This window comes from Muntiacus reevesi, chromosome 4, assembly GCF_963930625.1.
Source record: "Muntiacus reevesi chromosome 4, mMunRee1.1, whole genome shotgun sequence".
NCBI lineage: Eukaryota > Metazoa > Chordata > Mammalia > Artiodactyla > Cervidae > Muntiacus > Muntiacus reevesi.
This window is the reverse complement of record NC_089252.1, coordinates 79,518,251-79,534,238: the sequence shown is the minus strand read 5'-3', so window position 1 is coordinate 79,534,238 and position 15,988 is coordinate 79,518,251.

Genomic DNA, 15,988 nt, shown 5'->3' with positions numbered 1-15,988 from the left:
ATGGCAGTCTAATACAGAAGGACTTGCATGAGGTCAGCCTGTCTCTGGTTAACAGCTAAGGGAGGAGTGGAGTAGTATGTAAACAGTGCCAGTTAATGGATCTGTTGGCCTCCAAGGGTCTTCCTGTTTCGCTATAAGTAAGATAGGTTCTTTCTGGTGCTGACCAACTTGTAAGGTGTCAGTTCTGCACAAATTAACTCTAGCCACTCAGGAATAAAAATTTTACCTGCATGAAAGTAATGTATAAAATGAAAATGAGCACCATAACCTACCTCCCTGGTCCACAAATATCGTTTGAAACAAGCTGGCAATTATTAGCAATAATTTGCATGATGAATGTCTCTGAAGTTCTACTGAAATACTTCTGAGATTATCATTGATACACATTGGTTGGAAAAGTTGTAGAGACTTTTTTTAATGGTTGTAATCTCAGGCTTTTTCATATATAATCACTTCAAAATTGCATATTCACTCACACAGAATTATACAGTTCATGGGCATTATATTTCCTTAAAATGTTATGCAAACTTCTGGCACACTATCAATGTGTCAGAAGTGCTCTTGTCAATACATGTCAGATAAATATATCCTGGAGAGTTTAAGCACTTGTTCTAAGTTTTAGTGCTTCTTATATTAATATGACATAATTATGAAATTAAATGTGTTAGATGTTGTTAGTAGACATATTTGTAACAATAGTCTGAAAATATTGCTACCCTTTCAGGCATCTAATTTAGTTTAATTGAAGAATATTGTATGATTGCAAATGAGTTGTTTAAAAATATCCAAAAAAATTACTCATTACCATTGCCAAGGAGTATTTTATTAATCAGAATTTTCTTGGTGTTACACTAAAAAAACAAAAGAGTGTGGGATACTGCAAACAGCAGTAAAACTGTTTAAACAGTTAAAACAAAAAACAGCAAAGTATGGGATATTTAACCCAAAAGAGACGTCTACAATTTTCTTCTGAACACCAAAATTAAAATTTTGTGTTTATCAAGAGATTCCCAGTTTGTTAATAAAGTTATATAATTCATATAATTCATTATTGTATCCACATAGAATATTGCTTTTTCGTATTAAGATTTCAAAGAGAAAAAAAAAAATAGTGACACAAAATGTTTAAGGACCATTGTGCCCTGTGGATGGAGTAAGAAGGTTCCCATTCGATCCTAACTACCCTATATGAAAACTGATTTCATAAAAAGGGATAGGCTAGAAGCTATAGAGGAATAATGTTCTGTAAAGCCTGCCTCTGACTGAGGCTGTATGGTCAGTAATATTTTTAAAAAGTCATTCTCAACCTCAATAGCCAGTTGAAATTATTCTCTGGGAAGCTTTAAAAAGCACTGCTATGTAGGTGTCTACCCCAGAAAATCTCATTTATGCGACTTGGTGGACAGACTAAATGCGAGGGCTTTTTCAAGGTCTCTGGTTGATTCTAATGTGCAGGCAAGGCCAATAACTAATATTTAAAGGGTTTATAATGTCGACTGAGATAAAAAAAGCACAATGAAAGCTGTTTCAGTTTTATTGGGGGATAAAACTGAGAACTCTAGCCTAGGAAACAGCTGCTCAGGTAGCTTTGAGGAACTTCTTGGGAGATATAGGGGGAAGGTAGTATATATGTGATTTTGAAGAAGGGGGTGCTAGCAAATGAGCGTGTATCTTGGTAGAAGGTTACTGCTAGTCTTGAGCCACTGGTATCTTAGTTAATGATTTTGGTACTATTCTATAATATTTATGGAAAGATGTAAGAAATTGAACTCACAAAATTTTCTCCTGTAAGTATCTAACTATCTGAGGGCCTGTACTGCCAATTTTCCCAGAGGACAGAGTGCCCCATACCTGATCTCCACCCTGAATGCCTTTCAGGGTGTGTTGAAGGTCAACAGCTGCAGTAGCAAGAGACCTAATCTTTGCAGAACCAGATGGTCAGCAGCATTATTTAGTTGGCAGTAATTATCAGTTTCAGTGAGGCCACCCCACACGCCAGTTTGCATTTGTACTAAAATCTTTGTTGAAGCAGATTGTTGACCTTATGTGTGCGTGCTCAGTTGCTCAGTCGAGTCTGACTCTGCGACCCTGTGGACTATATCCTGTCTGGCTCCTCTATCCATGGGATTTCCCAGGCAAGAATCCTGAGTGGGTTGCCATTTCCTTCTCCAGGGCATCTTCCCAACCCAGAGATCGAACCTGCGTCTTCTGCATTGGCAGTCGGATTCTTTTCCACTGAGTCACCTTGGAAGCCCCTTGACCTTATAATAATGATCAAAAAACATAACATAATGAATAAAACGTATTGAGATTTCCACTGTCAGTAAGACAGTGCTACAGCCTTTACTTACTCTATCTTCTTTCATCCTCTCAGGATCTCCATGAGGTAATGATTATCTACATGTTACTGATTTTTAAAAATATGAGACTCACAGAGATTAAATGACCTACAAAAGGTCAGCCAACTAATAAATGGTTGTCCTGGGCTTTAAACCAAGGTATATTCATTCTGGCTCTTCAATTCAGATCAGATAATATTATCTGGTCTGAAATCATGCACAAAATAAGACATTATGAGACAGTGCTTCATAAGTAGTGGGGAATGCTGATAAGTAAAATAGAAGCCTAAACTTTCTGAAAAGAAACTAATTTGTTTCTCAAGAAATCTTGTGCTTGAGCAAGTCCTATTACCCATCAACTAACACCCAGAAGGCTCACTGGAGCATGTGTGTCTACTTGAGTACTGATTTAGAATGTGACCATGATAAATAATCAACATTGACTACATGGCAGCAAATATTAATCAATGCCTTCCATAATGCCTCCTAAGAGACTTTGTCACTAGTTTTCTAAGTACTTAGATTTTGGAAAGGGAGGACTAATCAATATTACAAAAAGACAATGCAACCAATATGTCTTTGTCTTAATGTAACAGCTAAGCAGATATGCATTAAATCTTACCTGACGATCTGAAAAATAATGTCATTCCATTTGATAGGGCATGTCCTGGAGAAATAAAACAGATTCAGTTTGGTCCATGTTACTGACCATTTTTAATGCCATGTTCTTTTGCTGTCTGTTCTCTCCGCTTCCCCTATACCTATTGATTTTCTTTGAAAGTTCTACTTTTACTTCAATAGCATCTTAAATTCTTTTACCTCTCTATATCTTAGCTTTAGTCCAAAAGAGAATGTTATATATTTGGGACACACTTTTTTCCTTATTAGCCAACAGTGTATATAAACTTGGACTTAAGGTTATCCTTTATTCTGAAAACTGTATCGTCACCTTCAACCACTATTACAAGGTTGGGACAAAAGTGAGCTTATCCATTTAATGGCCAGTGATTCCAGAGAGAAGAAAATAAGGGGATATTCTCCTTTCTGTTTGTAATCTTTGTGTAATACTAGAGCAGCAGGGTCAGTTATTCTGGCAGGAGTCTAAGAGTAGGTATGATAAATCTTGAAAGAAAATCCCCTGTTATGAGGCTAAAGCCCTGGATTTCAGAGTCTTGTGGTTGTGTAAGATACAGGTTATGACCATCTAACTATAGATCAAACAGACTACAGATGATGAACTGGATAGATGTACGTGATTATGAGAGTGGTCTGGTTGGCCTGGTCCTTAGAGATAAGAATGGAGAAACTCAGCAAGCTAATGGCAATTTGTTATTCCTGATCAGCTGGCCTTTGACAGTCAAGACTGCCAGAAAAGCAAACATTATTTCAGTTTACATATCAGGGGATCTTTTGAACAGATCTACAGATTTGTGACTTTGCAAAATCCTTAAATAATATATAGAGAAAAATGGATTCAAGATGCATTGTTATCTAAACCTTCAAAGAGGGACTCAAGTCCTAGATGTTAGTTGGGCATGTGAATCAGACTGTTAAAGGTAAGTTTGGTTACTTTCAGAAGCAGTTGTGTGAAAGTATGAAGAACATGCTTCAGTAGGTCTACAGGCTTCATTAGTGGGGGAGCCCAGCCAAGACATTTAACGTCTTCAGGCTCTAGTCATCTGACTTGAGGGGCTCCTCACAATCTGCTTTAGTAGATTGTCTTATGAAGGAGCAGAAGAAAAAATGTATATATAACCATATACAAATATAAAGCTGTGTTTTTTCATTGATAACTGATGGAACTCATGCTTTAATCATTTGTCTATGAAAAATAGTATCAGTCCTGTCACAAGAGAATATTAACTTAGCTCATCCAAGGCTTCAGTCTGTGAATGCAAAAGACCAAGTATTCAATGCAAGTTCTTGGCCTCTTATAAATAGGTATTCAACTTTCTTCTGGGCTTTTTGAGAAGTACTGCTTATATAGTAGTTAAAACTGCCTTAGGAGGAAGAAGTCCTGGGTTTAATAACTCTGCCTTTAACTTATTTGGTATCTGTGAGTCCATCTCTGGATTTGCAAGACCCTCTGACTCTGCCCATAAAGTTAAGATGTCAGGGTAGGTTACCTCCATGGCTCCTTTCTGCTTCATAGGTTGAATCTAAACCAAAGTACTTTCAGGTAAAAAGCTTATAGGGCAACACCAACTCTTCAGCACATCTTATCCCTCCAGTCTTCCAAAAACATTTGAATAAAATGCAAGGACAACCTGTTAGAATATTTTGACAGAGGTCCCCTTCAATTCTGTATTAGACACAATGATGGCTTCATTTAACGTATAGGTTAACAAGTTGCTTTGTTTCCTAGAAATTCAATAAAAAGCAGCATTCACAAAATCTTTGGAGGAGAATATAAATATTTATAATCAACGTTTGAAGCTGTTTTTTCCTTCAAATACACAGGCAGTCATTCATTCAGGAAGCTTATTGCTTCGAGGCATATTAATTTATTGCTCTTGTGCCGTCTCATGTGGATACAAAATGCTCTGTGAGAACCAGTAGTTTTACATTACAACATTAGTCAGGCAAATGATACACATTTTTCACTTCACCTTCTCTGGGCTCTAACATTAGCCACATAAAGGGAATGATAATGTCTACCTCATATACTTCCTAAAGTATAGGCAATTTTTATTTATGGGATTTTCACTAGTAATGTGTACCAAATGGGGAGATTTTCATATAAACATCTTCCTAGTGGCCTTTGCATCACATGTGGCCAGAACATTTCAGTGTTAAATCAAAACATCAACCCAAGAGAAAAGGGATTCAGTTCCTTTGATTATTTTCATGGGCTAGATTCAGTGTTCTCCAAGTGTGGTCTGTGCATCCCCAGCATTAGAAACACTGGGCATGGTTATTAAAAATTCAGATTTCTAGACTTTTTCCAAGATTCAAAATCAGAATATCTGAGAGTGAAGACTAGCATTTCATTCAATGCTAGAATGAAAACGGCATTTTAAGCAACTCCCAGGTAGTTCACAGAACAGGGCATTGTTGAGAGAGCAGGGGTAAGAAATAAAGATTGTGAGTGGATTGAGTGAGTGAGTGCAAAAGCACAATTAAAGAAAAAGAAAAATCAGGGAACCTCTGGCCGGTCTTGTGGCAACTTCCATGAGCCTTAGTAAATCTCACTCTTCTCTCTAAGATGAGCAGGGAGGTCTAGAGATACAGTGCTATTTGCATATTAAATGCTACATGAGTGGCTCTCGGGTATTTTTCCAGCTTGTTCTAGCAGCTCATCACCTAAATTGTTGCTACTCCCATGTGAAATGGCTGTTACTCTTATTCCTCTCACTTAATTGGTGAGAGGTCAGTGAATGAGAAAAGTAAAGTGACTTACTAAAATCTGCAGCTTTAGTATCAGAACATAAACCAAACCATTGTTCCATGACTCTGAATCTCATTTTGCAGAATTCAGCCACACTTTGGGATTCAACATAAGGCTTATGCTTGTGGGGCATCACATATTCAAATTGTATTGAAGACTTTTAAAGTAGTTTTTTTCTTTTTAACACTCCCCTCCACCTGTATGTCTGTGTGCATGCGCATGCGCGCGCGCGCACACGCACACACACACACACACACACACACACACACACACACACACACGTACACACACACCTGGAGATTTAAGTTTTCAGATTATTGTTGGTGGATTATTGTTGTTGGAGAAAGAAGGTTGATCCTGAGAACCTGCAGCAGCCCAAGTTCTAATAGAACAACATGATATAAAAGGCTATTCAGAAGGAAGTTAGAAATTACGTGCTTAGGCACAAAGGCAGTATGATTCTCTGGAAGTTGTCTTTATGAGAATTTGGCAGGAATGATAAATTCACAGAGGGATATCATGACTCTGTCCTCATTCTTTAAATCTTTTTTACAATTTTATTTATTTTCGGCTGCACTAGGTCTTTCTTGCCGCACATGCGCTACTCTCTGGTGGTGGTGAGTCAGTTTCTTATTGCAGGGGCTTCTTGTTGCAGAGCGCAGGCCCTAGAGCGCTTGGGCGTCCATAGTTCTGGTATACAGGCCCATTCGCTCCGTGGCACGTGGAATCTCCCCTGATTAGGGATGGAGCCTGTCTCCTGCTTTGACAGGTGGGTTCTTAACCACCAGATCACCAGGGAAGTCCTGTGACCTGTGCTCAGTCTTGATTGAAAAAAATGAAAATAGGCATTTTGATCTTTAGATTGTAAGTGATAGAAACTACAGTCAAAGAGACTGAAGTAAAAGGGAAGATTTATTGACTCACATTACTTATATGTCCCAGATTAATTGGCTTCAGATATGGCAGATTCCAGGAGCTCACAAAATAGAGTCAGAAAACTGTTTATCTCCTGGTGCTAGTTTCCTTTGCTTTATCTCTAGATAGGCTCTTCCTGTGACATGAAAAAAAGGCAAGACAGCAAGTTAGACTGATATCCTCCCACTGGTTGAATGAAAGGAAAAGAGAAATTTCTCATTCTCATTATCTATAGGAAAACCTCCAGGCTTACTTTGCCCAGATGGCGGAAATATGCAGCTTAAGCAAGTTTAGATCAACATCCACCTCTTGGCCAGAGAGCAGGGACTGAGAAAAGAAGTGAAGGGTTGGCTGAGGACAGATGACTCTGGCAGGGCACAGCAGCCTCTAGCATGGAGTCGGTGACTGATCAATATTAACTATTAGCATTGCCTTTTTAAATATTATCATCAATATTATACTAAAAACACAGTAACTAGTGCTACTACAACTGTTAACTTTTCCAATCTATTCACCTCTTTCTTATGGAAATAAGTTGTTTAATAAATAAAAGAATGGAAAAGAAAAGGTCTGGGCGTTGGTTTATAAACAATGACTACATATGGACTGACCATGATGAGATCCACCGGCTAGACAGGTGTCATTAGATTTGAATTCAAGTTTGCTTTTTGAAACTTAGTCTGTCTTTTTAGACAGGGCTGAAGGTTGACTTGAATTTACTTTGTGATTTCTGTGTTCTCCACCTCCTTCAAACCCATGAAGTGGTTTCTAAATATATTTTCGATCAGATAAACCTTGTAAATGAAAAGTGTATTATGTATGCCAGGGCAGTAGAGAAAGAAGAGAAAATTTAAATGCTTAAATAGCACCTGTGTTTCTGAAATATTCTTATGTCACTGCCAGCGCAACACAAATGTGGTATTATTTCTCCTCCTTTCAGATGAGGCAATCTCAGTATTAAATGACTTACCTTAGTTTATTCATTCAACCACCAAGATTGAGCTTATCCTGAGTGGCAGGCAATAAACTAGGGCTGCTACTGGGACTTGCTCCATATATTCATCCTTGCTAAACCATGGAAAGTGAGTGAGTGTTGTGTGCTCAGTCATGTCCAACTCTTTGGGACCCTATGGACTGTAGACCACCAGACTCCTCTGTCTATGGGCTTATCCAGGCAAGAATACTGGAGGGGTGGCCATTTCCTTCTCCAAGGGATCTCTCCAATCAAGGAATTGAACCCACATTCCTGCAATGACAGGTGGTTTCTTTACTACTGAGTCAAAACCATGGAAAACCTAAGGTTAAATTGTGTGTATCCTAATACTCAGACCTCTGTTCCTGTTCCCAGTCACACTGCCATAAAGAAGAAAAATGAAGACTATTACATGTTAACAAAAATCACTGCATTCCTCCCTAGGAAATTTAGCTCTGTTTATAGCACACTGACATTCTCTCATAGATACAGTTTCTACCATAATCTCCTTAAGAAATTAGTTTCAGATGATTTCTGTTTGTTTCTTTTATCAGAGAACTAATGCAGGATATTAGAAAATAAAGATATTTTTGTTGAGTTATGTATCACCTGGCAGCCACGTGATAACCTATCAGGTAGTGTGTCCAGCAGGAGTTGGGTAGGAAGCAGGGGAGCTACAAGCTCTTGTAACTGACAGTAGCTGTTCTAGAGACCATCATCAGTTATTGAAAATGTATCTACAAAATAAGCACATGCTGTAAAAAGAGGGTTGGGATTGTCTCATATCCCTAATGTGGGAAATGATTTATAAAATGTAAATGTTGCTCTCATGTTATCTTATACTTGGAATATTAATATCTAATGCTATGTACTTGGCTCTGTGATAAGTATTTTCCATGGCTTAGTTTATTTATCCCCATGGTAATCCTATGTACTAGATGTTATGTTCATCCTATGAGCTGAGTGCCACTTTGCAGATGAGGAAATTAATGCACAGAGAAAGTGATTAGTTCACCCAAGGGCTTGTTTGTTAAGTATGTGGTGGAGCTGGGGAGCAAATTCAGGCAGTTTATATCTACACCCTGAGCTCATGAACCATCCAGCAGCCTGCCCTCCTACCTGAAGAAGAAATAAGATGTTTCTGCTATCGTGTCACTTTCTGCAGATTTGGATGTGAATGGAGGGGCAGAATTTGTCACCCCAAAATAAGCGTCTTTGACATAAGAATTATTTTAGGCTGATTATTTTTAAGAACTGGCTGACATAGGCAAAGCTCTAAAAACTTGAGTGAAAGTTACCCTTTTGTAAGAGACATTTAAATTTATAAGAGAAATCTCCATTTGTAAGGGTGTCTCCCTCTGTATCAGGAAGAGAAGGATGACTAAATTTCTAGAAACTCTTGTCAATGGAGAATATGAAGACTTAAATCTGTGTAACAACCTAAATTTTGTTTATTTTGTTTATCCTGTCAATCCTTTATAGCTGATGCCATCATCAGCCCTACAACTTCTTTTGTCTTTAGCTAAAGGTGCAATTTAAGGTGATGACTTGGGTGTCTGAGGGGAACTACTCAGGTTTTTTGGGTATCTCCATGTCTACAGGAGGTATATATTAAATTTCTGCTTGTTTTTCTCTGGTTAATTTGTTTCTTTATTATAGGGGCATCTCAGTCAAGAACCTAGAAAGGTAGAGAGAGAATTATTTTTTCTTCTCCACAGTCACATTCAGTATTTTAAGTGTTCTTCTAATGTGTTAAAATGTCTCACTTTAACAAAGGAGGTAAAAGGTGGACTGTTAAATTCTTTAAATAGAGTCAGAATTTAGAAGAAACATACATGGCCATGGTGATGATATCTTAAACAGTCTGTGTTTTCTAAGCTGTTGTAGAGACTCTGAGAAACTTTGGTCTAGGTTTACTTTAAGAAGAAGCTGTGTAATTTCACAAAGCTACTCAAACGTCTTATTTATTCAGCGACTATTTGAAGGGCATCTTCTATATAATCTGTAAATCACAGTTGTGATGGAGTATGATGATTCATAAGTTCAACAGCTACTCTTAAGAAACCCAAAGTCAATGAGAGAGTGATGAGGGCTGTGTCTGTACCTCTTCAATATGCACACAAATACACAGGGGATGAGGTGATCTTCCCTGGGAAGATCAGAAGAGTCATATTTGCCATTCCTTGAAATTTGAATAGAAAAACATGTTACTGAGTGAGGGAGAAGTTAATACACAGGTGGGAAGGTGTCAGTGCTTTTGCCTTTTTTTCTCTGTAAGATGTGTCGACCTACAAAATATTTACAATCTAAAAGTTGAGAGTTGTTTTTTGTGGTGGGAAGTTTTAGGACTTCAAGTCCAGGAGACAGCATTTCAAGTAACCATGAGAGAACTGCTCTGAGGAGGCAGGGGGAGGAATTAGTTTATATAGAAGTTGGCAACAGAGGGCAGGTAGTATGAATATCAAAAATATCTTTGTGATTTAAAACCAGATATCTCAAGTTAAAGAATTTAGTGCTTTTCTATGTATGGGAAGATGCAAGGAATCATTTACAGAAATGATTCCTTGCATATGTGCCTCAGTTAACTGGGGTTAGTATCCTGTGTTTTTCACATTTAGAGCTCCCTTGGGGAGCGGCTGCAGTCTGATGGCTGCTGGATTGCAGGTATTCTCCTACCTGAGTGCCCTTACGACTCAGGAACTCACAGTGGAGGGCTGCAGTCGCCAATGACTGTGACATCCTTGTTTACTGGTATTGCAGGAAATATTTCATTCCTTAATAGTATTATCAGGAGTTGATTGACAGGTAACCACAGGCTTCACCTCTGATCAAAGAAAATGAGGATAGTCTCAGAAAGATAAAGCAGGAGACATAGACAATAGATTATTATCTCCTTTTTTCCTTTTTGCTGTCCTTAAACCAGATGACCCAGAACTAGAGACAAAGGTAAAATTAAGGCTAGGAATTTGGGGTGTCTATTAATAGCCCATTCTTGACAGCTTTTGTTGTGTGAAATTTAGTTCCCACCTTGTAGCAGACAAAATATACTAAAAATAAAGGTGTATGCATGTAATAGTGAGAAAGTATTGGGTGGGAATTCATTTATCTTGTTCTTTTCATGACTAAATGTAAATGCGTTTGTTGTTGTTGCTATTGCTTTTGATCCAGAAGAGTAGATTGTCATTTAAGTACTCATTCCTTAGATCACAAAAAGTATAGGCTGAAAGAAACTCAAGATGAACAGAAAGTATTTGAATGTCAGAGTCAGGGAGGAAAGTGCATTAGTTGAGAGGAACCATGACCTGTATGTCGTGATGCTATTTGCTGCTGACCACTTGCTTCTTTTCTGGTCTCTTGCCTTGGTGAAGGGCCTTTGGATGTGATGAAGACAGCAAGGGAACATACCGGTCATTATGTCTTTTTCATTATTTTGTCCCTGACCCCTGATATTCTCTAGAATTTTACAAAGTTCTTTTGCCTAGGCTCTTATAAATTCATTATTGTTCTAAAGAACAGCTCAAGTGATAACTGATTCATGTAGCTGGAGCCTTTAAGTCACTACTTTTCCCATTGCCTGTTCTCTCATCTTACATACACACACACACACACGCACACACACACACGTTGTTTTTCAGTCACTAAGTTGTGTATGACTCTTTGTGATCCCATGGACGTAGCATGCCAGGCTTCCCTGTCCTCCACTATCTCCTGCAGTTTGTTCAAATTCATGTCCATTGAGTCAATGATACTATCTAACCATCTCATTCTCTGCCTCGCCTGTCTCCTTTTGCCTTCAATCTTTCCCAGAATCAGGGTCTTTTCCAATGAGTCAGCTCTTCACACACGGTGCCAATATACTGTAGCTTAAGCTTTTTAGCAACAGTCCTTCCAGTGAATATTCAGGGTATATAAACACATACACACGCACACACAGAAAGAAACATGTGTCCTCTAATCTGAGAATAAGATGTACCAAATAATCCTGTCAATATTCTACTCTCAACTTAATAAATGATCTTGAACAAATCAATTCAGTACTGGCTTTTCTCTATAAACTCCAAATTCTTTAACATGGTACATGTATAGTCTGTATAGTCTGGCCCACCCAACCATTAGAATTACACATGGTACCATGTTCTCTCACGTGCTGCCATGGCTTTTGAACATGATATGTGGAATGTGGGGCCTAGTTGCTGTTTTGTTGGTGTTTTAACCTGAGACACTTTTGCCCATCTGCCTCATTAGCTCCTCTTTGCCTTTTTAGAGAAATTGGATATCACCAGTTCTTTTGGTGCTATGATCCTCAACTTGTGGTTGTAGATTATCAGCATTCTGGATTAAATTAGAAAACACAGAGGCTGGTCTCTTGGGAGAATTTATTGATGTTAAGAAGCATGAGAGGATAGGGAATACAATACCCCATGCCTTGTCCAAAGAAGACATTAATAAAGTGGCTATAAATAACCTCTTGCCCATTATTTTTATGTCATGCCCTTTATCCTTTCATTACCATGACAACCTGCATTGCAGGAGAAGTTGCTGGTTGATCTTTAACAAAAGAGACAGAAGGAGTAGACTAGAGTTATTGCCTTTTCCTGTTATTTTTGACTGCTCATGAAGTCATACCCTGCAATCTCAATATTATTTTAACTCTCTGCCACTGTCAGTTGTACCAAAAATCCTACGAAGTTTTTACAGTTAAGGGAGGTTTCATTATTATCTTTGTCTTAAGCCATTGAGATTTGGTATCATTGTAATGTAATCTAGGTAATCTAGCATGGACTAACTAAAGGCAGAAGCCCGAGGGGTGAGATGGGGCTTCCCTGGTGGTTCAGATGGTAAAGAATCTGCCTGCACTGCTGGAGACCTGGGTTAGATCCCTGGGTCAAATAGATCCCCTAGAGAAGGGAATGGTTACCCACTCCAGTATTCTTGCCCAGAGAATCCCATGGACAGAGAATCCTGGCAGACTACAATCCGGGTTTCAAAGAGTCAGACAGGACTGAGCTAGTAATACTAAGGGCTGAGATTCTTATATTTGTACTTTTAAAAACTCACAGCCAGTTTACAGAGGAGACAGTTGAGTTCCTCAGAAGCAGAAGCAGTTTACATGCAGAGAAATTTCTACTTTGTTGTGGCAGAGAGTGAAGGAAAATTTTATTTCCCTAATTTGAAGCTCATCATCCACGCCCATATTTGACAATGAAACACAGAAGTCTTAATGAACAGAGCAGCTCTTCTTCCCATCAGAGAGACTGATAAGCTGATGTTTAAAGGACACAAACTCAACAACTTTTTAAGATAGGTTTGGGGAAGGATTTGGAAACAGCAGCAGATCTTAATTTGGGTCCCATATTAGAATCATTTTGAAGGTTAAAATAAAATACCATAGCCCTGGCCCATATTACTAAGGATCAACTTATTTGGCCAAGGGTGTGGCATGTTTCACAAATACTATGAGCCCTCCATGGATGATATAGTAGATTATTTAACTTCCCTGTGCCCTGGTTTCATTTGTAAAATAGTGATTATAACAATGTATCTTATTGGGCCACGGTGAAAAATGAATGAAATATCCCACATAAAGTCCTAGAGGAGTGCTTAAAGCAAAAAAAAAGTATCCAATGAATGTTATATACTTTTATTCACACAATTGTTAATATATATTTTGCAATCTTCCATTTGTTGAAATAATCCTTTAGGGAGGGAGTATTTTAGGTTCAGAACATGCTTCAGTTTGGATTTAGTTCATCAATCAGAGTGAATATTAAAGTTTTTTAGAACAGAGACTTTGGCTTATTCACCACTGTATTTCCAGTGCCTGGCCCATGCAGACACTGGGGATGCTCAGTAAATATACACCAGGCAGACAAATAAACCAACAAAATGAGGCATATCTAGCATCACTGAACAGTTGTTTAAAATAATACCTGTATACAACCATAATTTGGGATAGAAAGAAATGAATTTAATAGGGAGAACTGAAACCATGTATAGCTGAAATAGACGGTTAAAGCTGTATTCTAGTACCTTCCTGGAGACTTTTGTTCAAAGATCAGAACTGTTTTGCATTTCATGAGTGTGGAAAGAAATATGTGTTGCTATAGTAGAAAAGATGGTGGTACAAGTGTTTGTCAGAATAAATAAACTCAGAGCAAAAGGATGGTCTACTTTGGAATTAAAGCAAAAGTTAAAAACTGATCAATAAATATTTTACTTTAAAAAGTTGAGAAATGAGACATATAGGAAATGTAGAAATGCCTATATTGCCTGAAAGGATTTTAAGAACTTGCATCTTGCATGCTCTATGAGTTCATAATTTTGGGAAAGCAAACCAGTCAGGTAGTCAGAAGCCTGCTAAACAAGAACAAGGAACTTATTTGGTCTATTTAAAGAATATATGAAAGCAGAGTTTTTGACTCACCAATGGGGATGAAAGATAGATTTGGGAAATGGCATAGAAAAAAAATCTAAAATGTATGTGAAGTATTCTTTTCTGCTTGAAAAGAATTGTTGTTACAAAGATCAAGTGGACAGTGCAAATAATTGAGAAAATTGCATTGATGATATGTATATCTAGGTTTCTTTGGCAGCTGAAGCGACTACGGCGGTGGCTTTAGCTAGTATGACAACATGACACAGAATGCCCTGACATTTCTTTTTGTGAAGGAGAAAATAGAAGGTAAGACTTCATTTTGGTCCTACTTGCTCCAAATGTCAACCCATATGAGAACTGGAATTATTAAAAAAAAAAAAAAAAAAAAAGGGAAAGGGAACTTAAAAATTAGAAAATCAATGAGGGTTAAAATTGTAAAACTATTGTAGATGTTATTTGTAATGAAAGCAATCATTCATTAATAGTTAAACACTCAGTTCATTCAAGCTTACATCCAGCAAGCAGAATAGTTGTTTCAATTTAAGGAGGACTGTCTAGTTTATATGTCTGTGATCAATCCTCCTTTTCTGTTTATTAGTTCAGCTGTTGCATGTTTCTTAAAATATCACACACACACACATATGCATTATAAGAAGGTATACCGATAGGTACAGATTTATATCTCTCTCCTTTACTTTTTATTTTCTAAAACTTTGAAAAATCCAAAGCAATTTTCTAGTGACCCAAGGTCTGGTGAATGAGCCCATGAGCTTTGAATTAAATCTCACCGAACAAACAGCTTAACTTTTTCTGTTGCTGAAGCCAATTTGGTTAGTTCTCTCTGAGGATGTGCATCTGACTGCTTTCATCTGGTGTGACGTCTGCTGTTTGGCTGAAGAGGAGAAGAGCCAAAGGTATGAATTATGAGGACAATCTAGACACAGATCTTGAAATTCATGTCTTAGAAAAGAAAAAGAAGCCTGTCAACAGAATAGGCCATGTGGATTCAAATATAACAGATAATTTCACTATGGAACACTTGAGGAGCAAAACACTTCAATTATTTGTTGTTTTTAGTCAAATCTAATTTAGCTCTGAACACCTAATTCTTAAAAATGGCACAAAATTTAGTAACAGATTTTTCTTTTAAATGTCAATCAACTGAAGTTTATTTTTAGGCCATTGTAATATTGTCCCACAATATCCAAGTATTCATTTTTCTCAACAAAATGAGAAAGGAATAAAACTTTAGTTATTATAGTAAAGTATTGTAATATAATAAGTAACAGCATAGTGATTAAGAGCTCAGAATTTGACATTTGAATCTCAAACTTAACCTTAGTTAAGTAGCATTGTGACGCTGAAGAGATTTTGAACATTCTTAGGACTCAGCTTCTTCTCTTTATGGATGATATAAAGCAGAAATTTGATGGTATGTGGTAATTTCTTACAACATATCCAATACCATTTCAACTTTACTTGATCTCCATCTGACTGTATTATCACAAATTCAAATAGATCTATTTCCATATATTATTGTCTTTAAGAATTAGAAAGGGAATAAATGCATTTGTGGTATCTCTATTCAGTCAAATATAATCAAAAGTAGAAGAGGTTCTCTAATGCTCATGCTTTTTACTGGGAAGGTCCTAACCCAGAGCAGTACGAGTAAGGTAAAAGAGAAAGGAAACACAGAATGGAAGCAATACCGGGGGATATGTTATCTGCTGACCACTGCATCGTAACAGATTATAAAATTATAATAGTGGAGGTCACTGTTAATCACAAAGTCACAGCCTCATGATATGCCTTGGAAGAAGTGATTATGAAAGCCTTTGTGCCTAGGAGCAGTCCATTGGAAGAGGTCTGGAGATAAAAAGTTTTCTGCCCTTTCCTCTAATATTTCTTGTCTTATGTGGGTCAAACTTTTTCAGCATAGAAAGGAACCACCCTTTCTCATGATCAGTCTTCCCCAAACAGTCTCCCTCCAAATTCAG